The following is a 14,050-nucleotide window of genomic DNA, read 5'->3' on the forward strand; positions in this document are numbered from 1 at the left end:
GCATGTATATGCACATCTTTGGGTGTGCTTGTCTATGTGTATGTGTGGAGATCTGAAGCATACTTAGGGTATATTCCACTATTACTCTCCTTTCTACTTCTTGGAACACAGTATCTAACTGAACATAGAGTTTACCAGCTGGACTAGGCTAGTTAGTCCACCCTGGGGCTCCATCTTTACTGCTACCCCCAGAAAAATGCATTACAAAGAGAATACTCTGCTGTTGTTTGGATTCTTTGTTTTTCTACAAATATGAGAATATAGAAGGGGACTGTTGAGGGAATGGAGGACACTAACAGAGAGAAAGGAAACAAAAGAGAGTATTAGGAACCAAGTACGATTGAAGGGCATCCTATGCAAGGCAGTGCCCTGATAAAACTTAGGATCTTGTATGCCAATAAAAATATTTAAACACGGAAATTTTTTTAAAGTTTGCATGGATATTTTTAAAAAAATCATAGACTTTTAAACTAGTATTTCTATGTTATTTATTGATTAATTGCAAAACAAAAAGTAACCTTTTAGTTGTGAAATGAACAAGTGTTACTAAATACAAAGTGTGTGTGATAGACATGTTAGGAGTGCCAACATGGACCGTGAAATCAGAAGAGATGACAAAAATCATAGGACTGAGCATAGGGATATTCTTGGTGGTTAAGAGTACCTGATAGCTCTCCCAGATAACCCAAGTTCTTGTTCTGAGCTCTGGTATCAGATGGTTTATAACAGCATGTACATCCAGATGCATAGGATAGAACACTCTGTTTCCTCAAGAACTCCCACACACAGCACTTACATATACATACACACATGATTACAAAAAATTAAATATTTTTTAAATGAATCAAGTTCAGTTGTCATCATGGTGAGCCATCTTGTTAATTTCCTTCCCTGCAGCCTAATGACTACAGAGTGAATTTGTCTCATGAGATTGACTTTTATTTCAGATTCTGCCTTTTATTATCTTTTTAATTGTGACTAAGATATATTTTTAATGCTTTGGCCATTTTTATTTATAAAACTGAATATTAATGGCATTGTTATTTTAAGTTTGTATGGGTAATTTTGGAAGAGTTTTGTAAAGTTTCATTGAAACAATCATAGTTATATTATTTGAATCTATTTAACTTTTGTGAATCTATTTAACATTCAAAATGCTGACATAAAAATAAAAATAATATTCAATGTTAAAAAAAGAAATCATTTGAGTCTGCTAGTGCATTGTCAACTGATGGAATCACTTGAGCAGATACAGAGGGACAAATCACTTCCATTCTCTTCTATTTCCTTTATGTTGCTGGGATTAAAAACCACTCTGACCAAAAGCAGCATAGGGGAGAAAAGGGTTTATTTCAGCTTACAGCTTATATCCCATAAGCAAGGGCAGTCAAGGCAGAAACTCAAGCAAGAACTTAAAGGCAGAACCATGTTGGAAAGCTGCCTGCTGGCTTGCTGGCTTACTCAAGCTCATGCTTAGATGGCTTTCTTATATGGACCAGGACCACCAGACTCCATGGACTGGTCTCTCCTATACTGGTTAACAGTCAAGGCAATCCCCCACAGGCCATCTTACAGGGACAACCTCTCAATTAAGACTCCCTTCTTAGATGACTCTAGGCTGTGTCAAGTCGACAATTAAAGGTAGCTAGAGTATAGTCAGTGAACTGTACATTGTCAGCCCTAGAGATCAGGGTCCTATAAGATCCAGCAATTCCACTCTTAGGCATATACACAAAAGATGCACATTCATACAACAAGGACATCTGCTCAACTATGTTCATAGCAGCCTTAATTGTAATAGCCAGAACCTGGAAGCAACCTAGATGCCCCTCAACAGAAGAGTTGATAGAGAAGATGTGGTACATTTACACAATGGAATACTACTCAGCAGAAAAAAAAACAATGGAATCTTGAAATTGGCAGGCAAATGGATGGAACTAGAAGAAACCATCCTGTGTGAGGTAACCCAGTCACAAAAAGATAAACATGGTATGTACTCACTCGTATATGGATTTTAGACATGGAGCAGGGGATTGCCAGTCTACAATCCCACTGCCAGAGAGTCTGAGAAACAGGGAGGACCCTAAGAGATATATTTATGTTACCCCAGAGAAGGGCAGTTGGACAGGATCTCCTGAGCTGATTGGGAGCATGGGGAATGGGGAAGGGAGCTGGGAGAAAGAGAGGAGGAGAAGATAAGGAGAGAGGAGGACATGGGAGATCATGAAGTTTGAGTCTGGGGAAGAATAGAGGCGAGCAGGATGAGAGACACCATAATATAGGGAGCCATTATAAGTTTGAGGAGAGATCTGGAACTAGGGATATTTCCAGAGATCTACAAGGATGACACTAACTGGCAATCTAAGCAATAGTGGAGAGGCTACCTTAAATGTCCTTCTCCAATAATGAGATTGATGACTAACTTATATGCTATCCTAGAGCCCTCACCCAGTGGCTAATGGAAGCAGAGGCAGATACCCACAGCAAAACACTGAACTGAACTCCTGGAACCCAGTTGCAGAGAGGGAGGAGTGATGAGCACAGGGGTCAAGACAGAGCTGGTGAAACCCACATTAACAGATGACTTGAATAATAGGGAGCTCATGGACCCCAGAGTGATGGCTGAGAGGCCAGCATGGGGACTGATCCAGACACCCTGAATGTGGGTGTCAGTGAGGATGGGGCCTTGAGGAGTAGATCAGTATCCCTGGTGCAGGAATGGATTTTGGGAGCCCATTCCACCTGGAGGGATGATCTCTCAGCCTGGACATATGGGGGAAGGCCTAGGCCCTGCCCTGTATGTTATGATAGACTTTCGATATCCCCCATGGAGGGCCTCACCCTCCCTGGGGAGCGGAGGAGGATGGGGTGGTGGGTTGGGGGAAGTTGGTGAGGGCAGGGGAGGAGGGGAGGGAGAGGGATCTGGGATTGACATATGAAGCAAGCTTGTTTCTAACTTAAATAAAAAAAAAAAAAACATGTGTTTCCAAGACACATACTGGAAGCAAGGCCAGAGAGAGAGAGAGAGAGAGAGAGAGAGAGAGAGAGAGAGAGAGAGAGGCATCCTGAAATTTTCAACTATTATAGGGCAGGAGAATTCCTTAGAGTTAGTCGAATCCAAACTTCTACTTCTCAAGCAACATTCAAGGAAGCATTTTCTGCCTATTACAAAACAGTGACTTTGGAAGATTCTAGTGACTATTGCATGATAGAAGGATACCTTTATCACATATGTCTAAAAAATGGCAAGCTAAACTAGGCAAAACTAATTTCTTGACTGCAGAAATTTGCTATACAGTTCATGTGCTTACAAGTGGTCTGTCCTGGTGAGGAGGTTATGGGAACAGGAGCTTTAGACACCAAGTCCTATTGCATCCAGCTCACTTTCTCCTTTTTATTTAGTCTGGGACACATTGTACTCCCCTAATGCATGATCTAAAACAGTAGAACCCATAAAAGGAGAAGGCAGGATGGTTGTTATCGGGTGCGAGGGGAAGCACACTGGGGGGAATAGTGGTCAAATGATGCAAAGTTAAAGGAAAACAAAAAAACTATAGTCCCCAGGAGCCTGTGGGGACTTATGGTTAATAACAATGCATTATGTCCTTTAAAATTGCTGAAAACACAGATACTGTTTTCACCACACACGCAAAAAAATAATCGTAAGTTTATGATGTGATATGTTTGCTGATTAACTGATTTAGGCATTCTGAAGTATATACATATTTCAAAACAGATACGTATGATAAATATATGGAACTTGTACTTGCAAATTTCACAACGTTATTTAACTAACTGGCTCTTGTGCACTGTGAAGCTACAAGAGTAAGAAAATATTTGTGATATTTTTAAATGTTTTATATTTATATTCTTCTCTCGTATATTATGTTCTGACCTGCCACGGTGTCCCCTCCCTGTATTCTTCCCAGTCCTTCCCCTCAACTTCACTCTCTACCAGATCCACTTCTCCTCCATTTTCCTTCAATAAATAAAAAGAGCAGGCATTCCAGGAGTATCGAACAAATAGGGCATAACTAGTTACAAGAGACTAGGCACAAGCCCTTATATTAAGACTAGGAAAGCCAACCCAATAGAAGGAAAAATGTCCCAAGCACAGGCAAAGGAGTCAGAGCCACCACCTGCTTCCACTGTAAGGAGTCCCACAAGATCACAAAGCTACACAACAATAAGGTATGTGCAGAGGACCTAGCAAAGACCTATACAGGGTCCGTGTCGGTCACTTCAAGCTCTCTGAACACCTATGAACCCTGCTTAGTTGATTCTATGGGCTGTGTTCTCATGGTGTCCTAAGCCCCTCTGACTTTTACAATCCTGCCTCCCTAGATTCTGCAAGGGTGGGGGGGTTACCTTGGAACCACCTAGTGTTTTGCCATGGGTCTCTGTATCTGCTCTCATCTGCTGGATGAAGCCTCTCTGATGCCAGTTGGGCTAGGCACCAATCTATGAGTATAGCAGAATATCATTAGGAACCTGACTTAACCATATATGTTTTACTCTCTCTTCTGTTCTTTCTTTTCCTTCCCTGTCTCTCACCTTCCATCCCCCTTCTCCCCGGCCTCCCCTCCTTTTTTCCTTTCTTTTTTTCCCTGGTATCTTTCTGCTTTTATTTTTGGACATACTGACATGTATTTGAGGGTGGGGGGGTTTCTTTGTCTTCCTAATCACTGGAAATGAAATGACAGAAAATAATAATGATAATTGGAATACACTGTTATTTTTTTAAAAATAATTGCACTTTTAGCTTTTAATAAGGCAGTTTAAAACACAAGAGAGTGTCCCATGTTCCATCACTTGACTTCAGAATCTGTAAGCCACAACCATCTTTATTTCATATATAATCTGACCATTTTCCCTTCTTCCCACTACTGGATTTTTTTTAAGTAAGTCCCAGATAATGTTAACTTGTTCATGCATCCTTCAAAATACTTCTGTAGTGAATAAAAACTCTTTTAAGTATGAGTTCAATGCTTTTATCACACAATATTAAAATAATATACTCCATAAATTAAGCACATTTGTAACAAATTAAATTAAAAGATTAAAAGTAATTCCTTAATGTATTAAGCAATATGCAAATATCAAGCAACTTAAGAATTGATACTTCAGTGGATATGAATCCTCCAAACTTAGAAGATAGTTCTAAATAAAAATTCTGCACACAGCTGTTGTAGACTACAGACTTGCATGGGGCCAGGACAGACCATACTAAAAGTCAAAATGTTAAAAATGTCCACATTTGTCAAACCAAAACTAAGTTGCTATCTGACCTTTGGAAATGTCAAGAACATGACCTGTAGACAAATTTTCACAACAAGTCTATCAGCATTAAAATGAAATGCCATCTTACATCCTTTAATCATTAGAAAAGGAAAATGAGGTAATTGGATGCAAATCCATCCGATGTTCTTCTATCGTTTTGTATCCCTGAACCTGCTTTATAAGAGAAGTGAGTATGAAATCACCAGTCTGCTTTCATTTAATGCCTTCTTTAGCCTTTGCTTATAAAACTAGCCTTTAGCATTCAGTCCATAAGAAATATTTAATCTCTTTTGTATGGTGAAGTATTGCTTAAATTTATGGAAAAAATAAAACTAATTAAAAAATTTAAAGTAAACTGTTCTTGGCAATGTTGTCCCTATGTATCTGTGTATTCTAGAAGTGTTTTAGTTTTTCTCATATAAGTTTTGGACATGTTTGAAATAAGTTTTTTATTTAAATTAGAAACAAATTGTTTTACATGTCAATCCCAGTTCCCTCTTTCTCCCCTTCTCCCCTGCTGCCCACAAAACCCCTATCCCATCCCCTTTCTGCTCCCCAGGGAGGGTAAGGCCTTCCATGGGGATCTTCAAAGTCTGTCATATCATTTGGAGCAGGGCCTAGGACCTCCCTCTTGTGTCTAGGCTGAGAGAGTATCCCTCTATCTGGAGTGGGCTCCCAAAGCCCATTCCTGTACTAGGGATAAATACTGATCCACTACCAGAGGCCCCATAGATTGCCCAGGCCTCATAACTGACACCCACGATCAGGGGGTCTGGATGGGACCTATGGTGGTTACCCAGCTGTCTGTCTGGGGTCCATGAGCTCCCCCATGTTCAGGTCAGCTGTTTCTGTGGGGTTTTCCAGCCTGGTCTTGACCCTTTGCTCATCACTCCTCCCTCTCTGCAACTGGATTCCAGAATTCAGCTCAGTGTTTAGCTGTGGGTGTCTGCTTCTGCATCCATCAGCTACTGGATGAAGGCTCTAGGATGGCATATAAGGTAGTCATCAATCTCATTATTGGAGAAGGACATTTAAGGTAGCCTCTCCACTATTGCTTAGATTGTTAGTTGTGGCCATCCTTGTAGATCTCTGGACATTTCCATAGTGCCAGATTACTCTTTAAACCTATAGTTGTTCCCTCTATTATGGTATCTCTTTCAAATGGGTATTTCTTTTATTTTTTTTAATTTATTTATTAGTTCTAGTTAGGGAACAAGCTTGGTTCACATGTAAGTCCCTTCTCCCTCTCCCTTCCCCTCACCCCCATCCCTCCTCCCCCACCCCAGCCACCTCCATCCACCCACCACTCCCCAGGCAGGGTAGGGCCCTCAACAGGGGCTCTGCAAAGTCCACCAAATCTTCCTGTGCTGGTCCTGGGCCCTTCCCCATGTGTCCAGGGCCAGAGTGTAACCCTTCACATGGGATGGGCTCTCAAAGTCCCTTCTTGCACCAGGGAAAAATACTAATCCACCACCAGAGGCTCCCTGGAGTGCAGAGGCCTCCTTATTAACATCCATGTTCAGGGGTCTGGATCAGTCTTGTACTGGCCTCCCCGACAGCATCTGGGGTCGATTGTGCTCTCCCTTGTTCAGGCCAACTGTTCCTGTGGGTTTCTCCAACCTGGTACAGACCCCTTCGCTCTTCATTCATCCCTCTCTTCAACTAAATTCCCGATTTCAGCTCAGTGTATATCTGTGGATGTCTGTCTTTGTTTCCATCAGCCACTGGGTGAGGGCTCTAGGATGGCATTAAGAGAAGTCATCAATCTCATTTTAGGGGAAGGGCTTTTAGGTTATCCTCTCCACCATTGTCTGGATTGTCAGATTGTGTCCTCCTTGTAGGTCTCTGGAGATCTCCCTGGTTCCGGATCTCTTCTCGGACCTATAGTGGCTCCCTCTGATATGGTATCTCTCATCCTGCTCTCTTTCCTCTATTCTTCCCCCAACTCAATATTTCTGCCCCTCCATTTCCTCTCCTCTACTTCTCTTCTCTTGCTCTTATTGTAGCAGCTCCTTCCCCCCTACCCTCATGCTCCCAATTAGTTCAGGAGTTCATGCCACTTCCATTCCTGGGGACCATTTATCCCTTAGAGTCCTTCATGTTTCCTAGTTTCTTTGATGAAGAGGATTATAGGCTGGTAATCCTTTGCTCTATGTCTAAAATTCATATATGAGTGAGTACATACCATGTTTGTCTTTTTGTGACTGGGTTACCTCACTCAGGATGTTTAGTTTTTCTTCTTCTTTGTTTCATCAGGGAGTCTTTCCTTCTGTTATATATTCTAACTTATTATTTGTGTAACAAATGATGGGGTCTTGTAAGTGGGATCATTGCTTCTATTAAATTTTCTAAATTATCATTACTTATATATGAATATTACTAAGTTTAATCAGCTTCATTACTCTATAAATTACAAAAATTCATTTTTAAAGTGTAAAATTGACACATATTATGTAAATGTGTCCATTTAATCACTACTGTCATTTTTGAATTTTATATTTTTACCTTTCAATTTGATAAACTATTTTCAGTATATATCCTCAAAATCATTACCAGACTTAAGCAATCATTAAAATTATAAAACATTCTTATTTCTTTCTTTTCTTTTTCATCTTTCTGCCTATTTTGAAATTTTCTTTAAATTTTTCTTCTTACTCACAGCATGCTAAAAAGATTTTTCCAGTCAATGTTGTAACAAAAATAGATTCAATGACAAATGTTGGCTGCTACTAAAGATTTAAATTGCTATTACAGGCATACAGAAACAAGATCCTCTTTGCAACAGGTGTGACTCTAAATACAAGTTTACTGATGTAAGCAGCTAATAATTAGAATGAGAGCTGACTCAAGAATAGATTTCCAGCTCATTAATATTTGCTTCAGAGAAATAGGCTCAAGTGTTTGTCTCCAGTCTCAGTAGGTCCATGACCTAGATACTTACAAGAATACATTTTTAGTGGTCCCCGATACTAACGTTCTCATTATGCAGACCCTGTTGTGTTCATATTTAGGACACTACTGTGTCTGGAAATGGACTTAGTATCACCAAACCATGACAATTTTATATGAAAGATGAAAAGCAACTGGTGTAGCTAGCTGAGATTAAAGAGCAGTAACTTCACACAGAGGTATGGGGCTTTTTAGCCAACTTTTTCCTGGAATTATGTGAACTCTAAGGCAAGACTGTTACCTCCCTAAGGATAGGGCAATTACAACAGTGTTATGGGAGAGTGATGAGGAGAAAAGAATGGATTTCTGTAATTGTTAGAAATGAAAGGTGACATTTAGTTACTGTGACAAAACATCTGAGATAATCAACGTATAAAGTGGAAGGATTTACTTTAACTTACAGTTTCAATCCGTGACTTATTGGTCCTATCATTTTGCGGTTGTGGCTAACCAGAATATCATAGCAGATAGCCACAGCAGAGTAAAGCTGTTCACAGTCAAAACACACACACACACACACACACACACACACACACACAGAGAGAGAGAGAGAGAGAGAGAGAGAGAGAGAGAGAGAGAGACAGAGACAGAGACAGAGACAGAGACAGAGACAGAGAGACAGAGAGACAGAGAGACAGAGACAGAGACAGAGACACAGAGAGAGACAGACAGAGACAGAGAGAGACAGAGAGAGGGGGGAAGATCAGGATCCCAAACCATCCTTCAGTGGCATACTCCCAATGTCCCTGCTTCCTCTAGCAAGACTCTACCCCTAAAGTTTCTACCACCCCCCAATATTGCCATATGCTGGGGGACAAGTCTGTAACACACAAGCTTTCAAGAGGGCATTTTGAAATGCAAACCATAATAATCTGCCTCTGGTCTCTAGAAGCTCATTTTCATCTTACGATGTAAAATACTTCATTTCACCTCCAAGAATACCCATAGACTTAACAGTTCCAGCATGACGCAAAAGTCCAAGTTAAATAATGTGATCAAAGCACACTATTATACGTATAAAGTACCACAATGAAACTCATTCTTTTGCATAATTACTATAGGCTAATTTTAAAAAATGAGAATAAAACCAAAATCTCCAAGACTCAACTCAGGGTAAAGGGCTGTGAGCACCTTTAAAGTTCTTAAAGCTATAGACTGCTAAGGTACAGTAGCATAGATTAAACATTCCCATTCCAGAACAAATAAATTAAGGTCTAAAAAAGAGGAATGGAACGAAGGAAACACCCAAAGTCAGAAAGTGAATGTTAGAGTCTGTAGTTCTAGGTCTAGCATTTGGGGCACATGCTGGTGTAATGTTTGTTCCAAAAGCAAACCTGTCTACAGCATTATTAGCTTTAGCCCAGATGGCTGCTCTGTTGACATAGTGCCACTCATTGCCTGCAGCTTCCCTTAGCGGGTATTTCAAGTTCCTGGTATCCTAACATGCTAGAGACCACCTTTGTAGTTTTAGCTAAACTCTTACTGCTTTTTGTTTGCTGGCTTGCTGGTACTTCCATTCCAATGGCTGTGTGCCCAGAGACTGACCCTACCACACACTACAATTTTCTTCTTGAGAAACAAGTCCCAAGGACATAGTTCCCTATGCACTGTTTGTGTAAGCGGTGTAGCACAGAACACTATTTGTAAACAAGTTTTTGAACCTGCCATGAGTAGGGTCTGGACAGTTCCTGAGATGCACACATGACATTGCTTTTGTTGTCCCAGTTAAAACCTTGGCTTCTTTTAAATGCCAGTCATGTCTTCAGCAACTGTACCTTTCTTGGTGGGAAAGTTAAATGTGTGCAGTAGTCCTGCAGAAAGTTTTTCAGATCTGCTCTATTTCTTGTGATTCTTTTCATAAATCCAGAAAACAATGATCATCAAAAGTTATGCTAGTGTCTAATTTTGTGCAGCTTTAACCTTCCTTGCCTTGACTGATTAGTTTAGTGGGTTCTTGGAGGGGTTTTAGCCTCCCAAAAAGTCTTGGGAATGATGAATGACACCTAGTCCAGTTTCCAGTAGAGTCCTTGTCCTCATCTGAAACATCACAAACACTGCATTTACTGTCTACATTCTTATAAGAAATTTGTTCTTTTGAATTCCCATCAGAATCACCCTGTGGAGAGAAGAATGTGCCCAGCTCTAAATTATTGTATATTGGATATGAGTGGCTTGTGCCTTGTCCTGGGAAATTCCATTTTATGACAAGCAAGGAGCTCTATTTTAAGTGCAATTGCAGAGGCAGGGTTACTCTATATCTCACTGTGCACATAAATACCACCACCTATCAAAAGTGGCTCCTAAAAGTAAAAAAAAAAGTACCACCCTATAAGCTTAACAAAGTAGACTGAGAAAGTATAAGCACATATGTGTATTAAAAACTATATACAGAAAAATCAGGTCTAAACTTATCAAACATATCAGGTCAAGGAAGAGTGCGACATCCACATCTGGATCCCATAAAGAGAAGGTCTTATTACATAGAGGTGGCAATGGCCCCCACCAATCTGTCATGTGATCACTGACCCAGAGCATAGGGTTAGAGGAGAGGAAAGATCTGTCATCCAACATACCCCTCAAAGGCATGCTTCTAGTGACCTAAATTCCATCAAGGAGACACTACCTCTTAAAGATTCCATGACCTCTCAGCCTACAAGCTGGCAACCAAGCTGTTAATACACAGCCTTTAGATGACATTTAAGCATCAAAGCATAACACCAATGATTGTCTTAATTTGTGGGTCTGAACAAAAGACTTTGATCAAAGATATGAGAACAATTAATTGATCAGAAGAGGCAGTCTGATCTCAGGAAGTGTGCAAAAGGAAAACTCAAAAATGCCATGTAAATGGAGGTTTGGCACTTTGGACAACTGGTGATGGGTCTTGCTGGGTATTCTCTGAGATGCTGCGTAGTTGTACTTTTTTCATAGGGATCCCCAGACCACAAATAATGAAATGGAGCCCTATTACTAATTATGAAAGCTTGGTCTTAGCTTAAGACTTTTTCTAACTAGCTCTTCTAACTCAAATTAACCTGCTTCTATTAATCTATGTTCTATCACATGGCTCTTAACCTTCCTCTGTCCCATTTTTCCAACTTGTTCCACTTATCTCTTGCACACCTAGATTCATCCTTCTGACTTCCTCTCTCTCTCTGCCCGGAAGTCCTGCCTATCCTTTCCTGACTAGCTATGGGCCATTCAGCTTTTTATTACACCAATTGCAGTGACACATCTTCACACAGTGAATAACTATCCCACAACAATACTGTGTAAAACATGACTCAGAATTGCCTGATGACACTTGAGGAAACAAAGAAGTTTATTCATTAAGTTGTACTCCTTATTGGTTCAAGGTGAAAGTTAACATTTGACATTTCAGGCCTGCCTCACTTGCAAACCACGCATGAAGCATGATCCTCCATGCCAAGGATTTTACAAGAAATTGCTAAAATAGATTAACAGAATACGAGAGCCATAATTCTATATTGTTTTGTTAGCTTTTTTAATGTATGAGTTTGATCTCACCAACAGGAATAAAAACTCTTGGAGTACATGAGCCAGCTCTTGTATTTGTATGATTGTCCTGCCCCCTATGAATTCTGATGAATTCCTTGCTATTACATAATTTAATCTACCCAGGCACCCATAAGTTAGGAGGATGAAGACATACTTTGATTTCTACTCTCTCATGACATGCATTCCAGCCATTACTCAAGTACCTCCTTTTGTGACTTTTTCTGTCTACAATAATTTTTCTTCCATTGTAAATGCATTGATTCACATCACCTTACAGGGTCTGCTAAGTAACTCTCCATTAATAAAATGTTCCAAGTTCCACCTTGGAATACTCATGCCCATTTTCAAACTACTATCTGGTGCTTCTATATATTTATCATAGTGTATTGACATTTTCTAAATATATTTGTACTTCTATTTTTTGTGGTGCCAAGAATAAGACTTGGTGCTTGTCTAAAGCATGTGTTCTACCATTGAGCTGCAGCTCTGACCACTAAATTTTATTTTGTGTGTTGGCCTTGGATTACAGAGCACAAACTCATTGAGAAAGAATCTCTTTATCTGTAACACACAGCTCAATTGTCAAGGTACAAATGCTCAGTAATATTTTTGGTATGTAAGTGAATGTGAGCAATAAATATTTTTGGATTCAACAAAACTTGAAAGAGAAAATGCCAAATGTGGGTATCCCTAAAACGCCTCCCAAATATTGAGAGCCTCAATGTATATTTACACAATGGAGTACTACTCAGCGGGGGAAAAAAAAAAACACTGGAATCTTGAAATTCGCAGGCAAAAGGATGGAACTAGAAGAAACCATTCTGAGCAAGGTAACCCAGTCACAAAAAGACGAACATGGTATGTACTCACTCATATATGGATTTTAGATTTAGAGCAAAGGATTACCAGCCTACAATCCACACTGCCAGAGAAGCTAGGAAACCCTAAGAGAATCATACATGGTCCCCTGGAGAAGGGGAAAGAGTCAAGATCTCCTGAGCAAATTGGGAGCATGGGGGAGGGGAGAGGGAGCTAGGAGAATGAGAAGGGGAGAAGAGGAGGAGTGAGGAGGACATGAGGGAGCAGAAAGGTTGAGTTGGGGGAAGAATAGAGGAGAGTAAGATAAGGGATACCATAATAGAGGAAACTGTTATAGGTTTAAAGATAAATCAGAGATCTACAAGGATGACACCAATTAACAATCTAAGCAACAGAGGACAGGCTATCTTAAATGCCCTCCCCAGATAATGAGATTGATGACTAACTTATATACCACCCTAGAGCCTTCTGATGGAAGTAGAAGCAGATACCCACAGCTAGACACTGAACTGAATTGGAATCCAGTTGCAGAGAGGGAGGAGTGATGAGGCAAGGGATCAAAACCAGGCTGTTGAAACCCACAGAAACAGCTGACCTGAAAAGGGGAGCTCATGGTCCCCAGACTGATAGCAGGGAAACCAGAATAGGACTGCTCCAGACCCCATGAATGTGGGTGTCAGTGAGGAGGCCTGGGAAATCTATGGAGACTCTTTTAGTAGATCAGTACTTATCCCTAGTATACGAATGGACTTTGGGAGCCCATTCCACATAGAGGGATACTCCCTCAGCCTAGACACACAGGGGAGGGCCTAGGCCCTATCCCAAAGGATTTGACAGACTCTAAAGATCCCCATGGAAGGCCTCACCCTCCCTGGGGAACAGAAAGGGAATGGGATAGGTAGGGTATTAGTGGGGAGCAGGGGAGGAGAGGAGGAAGAGGGAACTGGGGTTGACATGTAAATTAATCTTGTTTCTAATTTAAATTAAAAAATGGAGGGAAAAATCCCTGTTTAAACTTTATTCAAATTTACCAACAAGTTTTCTCAACCATTTGAAATTTGGAGATATTTTGCCAAGCTAGCTAGTCCTAAACACTTAAATGTGTATATTAAAATTTGGTACACTCACACAAAGAAATTTTCTTCAACCATAAAGAACAATGCAATCATGGCATTTACAGGAAAATTAATGGACCCATTTTGTTTACTCTCCCCTTTAACACCCATGTTATTGTACAAATTAGGAAACTGACCATTGACACAATATCATTCTCAAATTTAGGCCTGCATGCCCATTTTCTTACAAGTTTCAATAGTATTGACCATAGCCTGCTCTGACCCAGTCGTTTGGTTATTGTGCTTTATAGTTTTCATTAACTCCAGACAATAGCTCTTCTTGATCCTGAGTCTTCCATTACAGGCTAGTTATTCTTTTAAGGTTGATTTATGTGAGGTTTTCTCATCCTGAGATTCAGGCTATTACA

This window comes from Cricetulus griseus, chromosome X, assembly GCF_003668045.3.
Source record: "Cricetulus griseus strain 17A/GY chromosome X, alternate assembly CriGri-PICRH-1.0, whole genome shotgun sequence".
Classification (NCBI taxonomy): domain Eukaryota; kingdom Metazoa; phylum Chordata; class Mammalia; order Rodentia; family Cricetidae; genus Cricetulus; species Cricetulus griseus.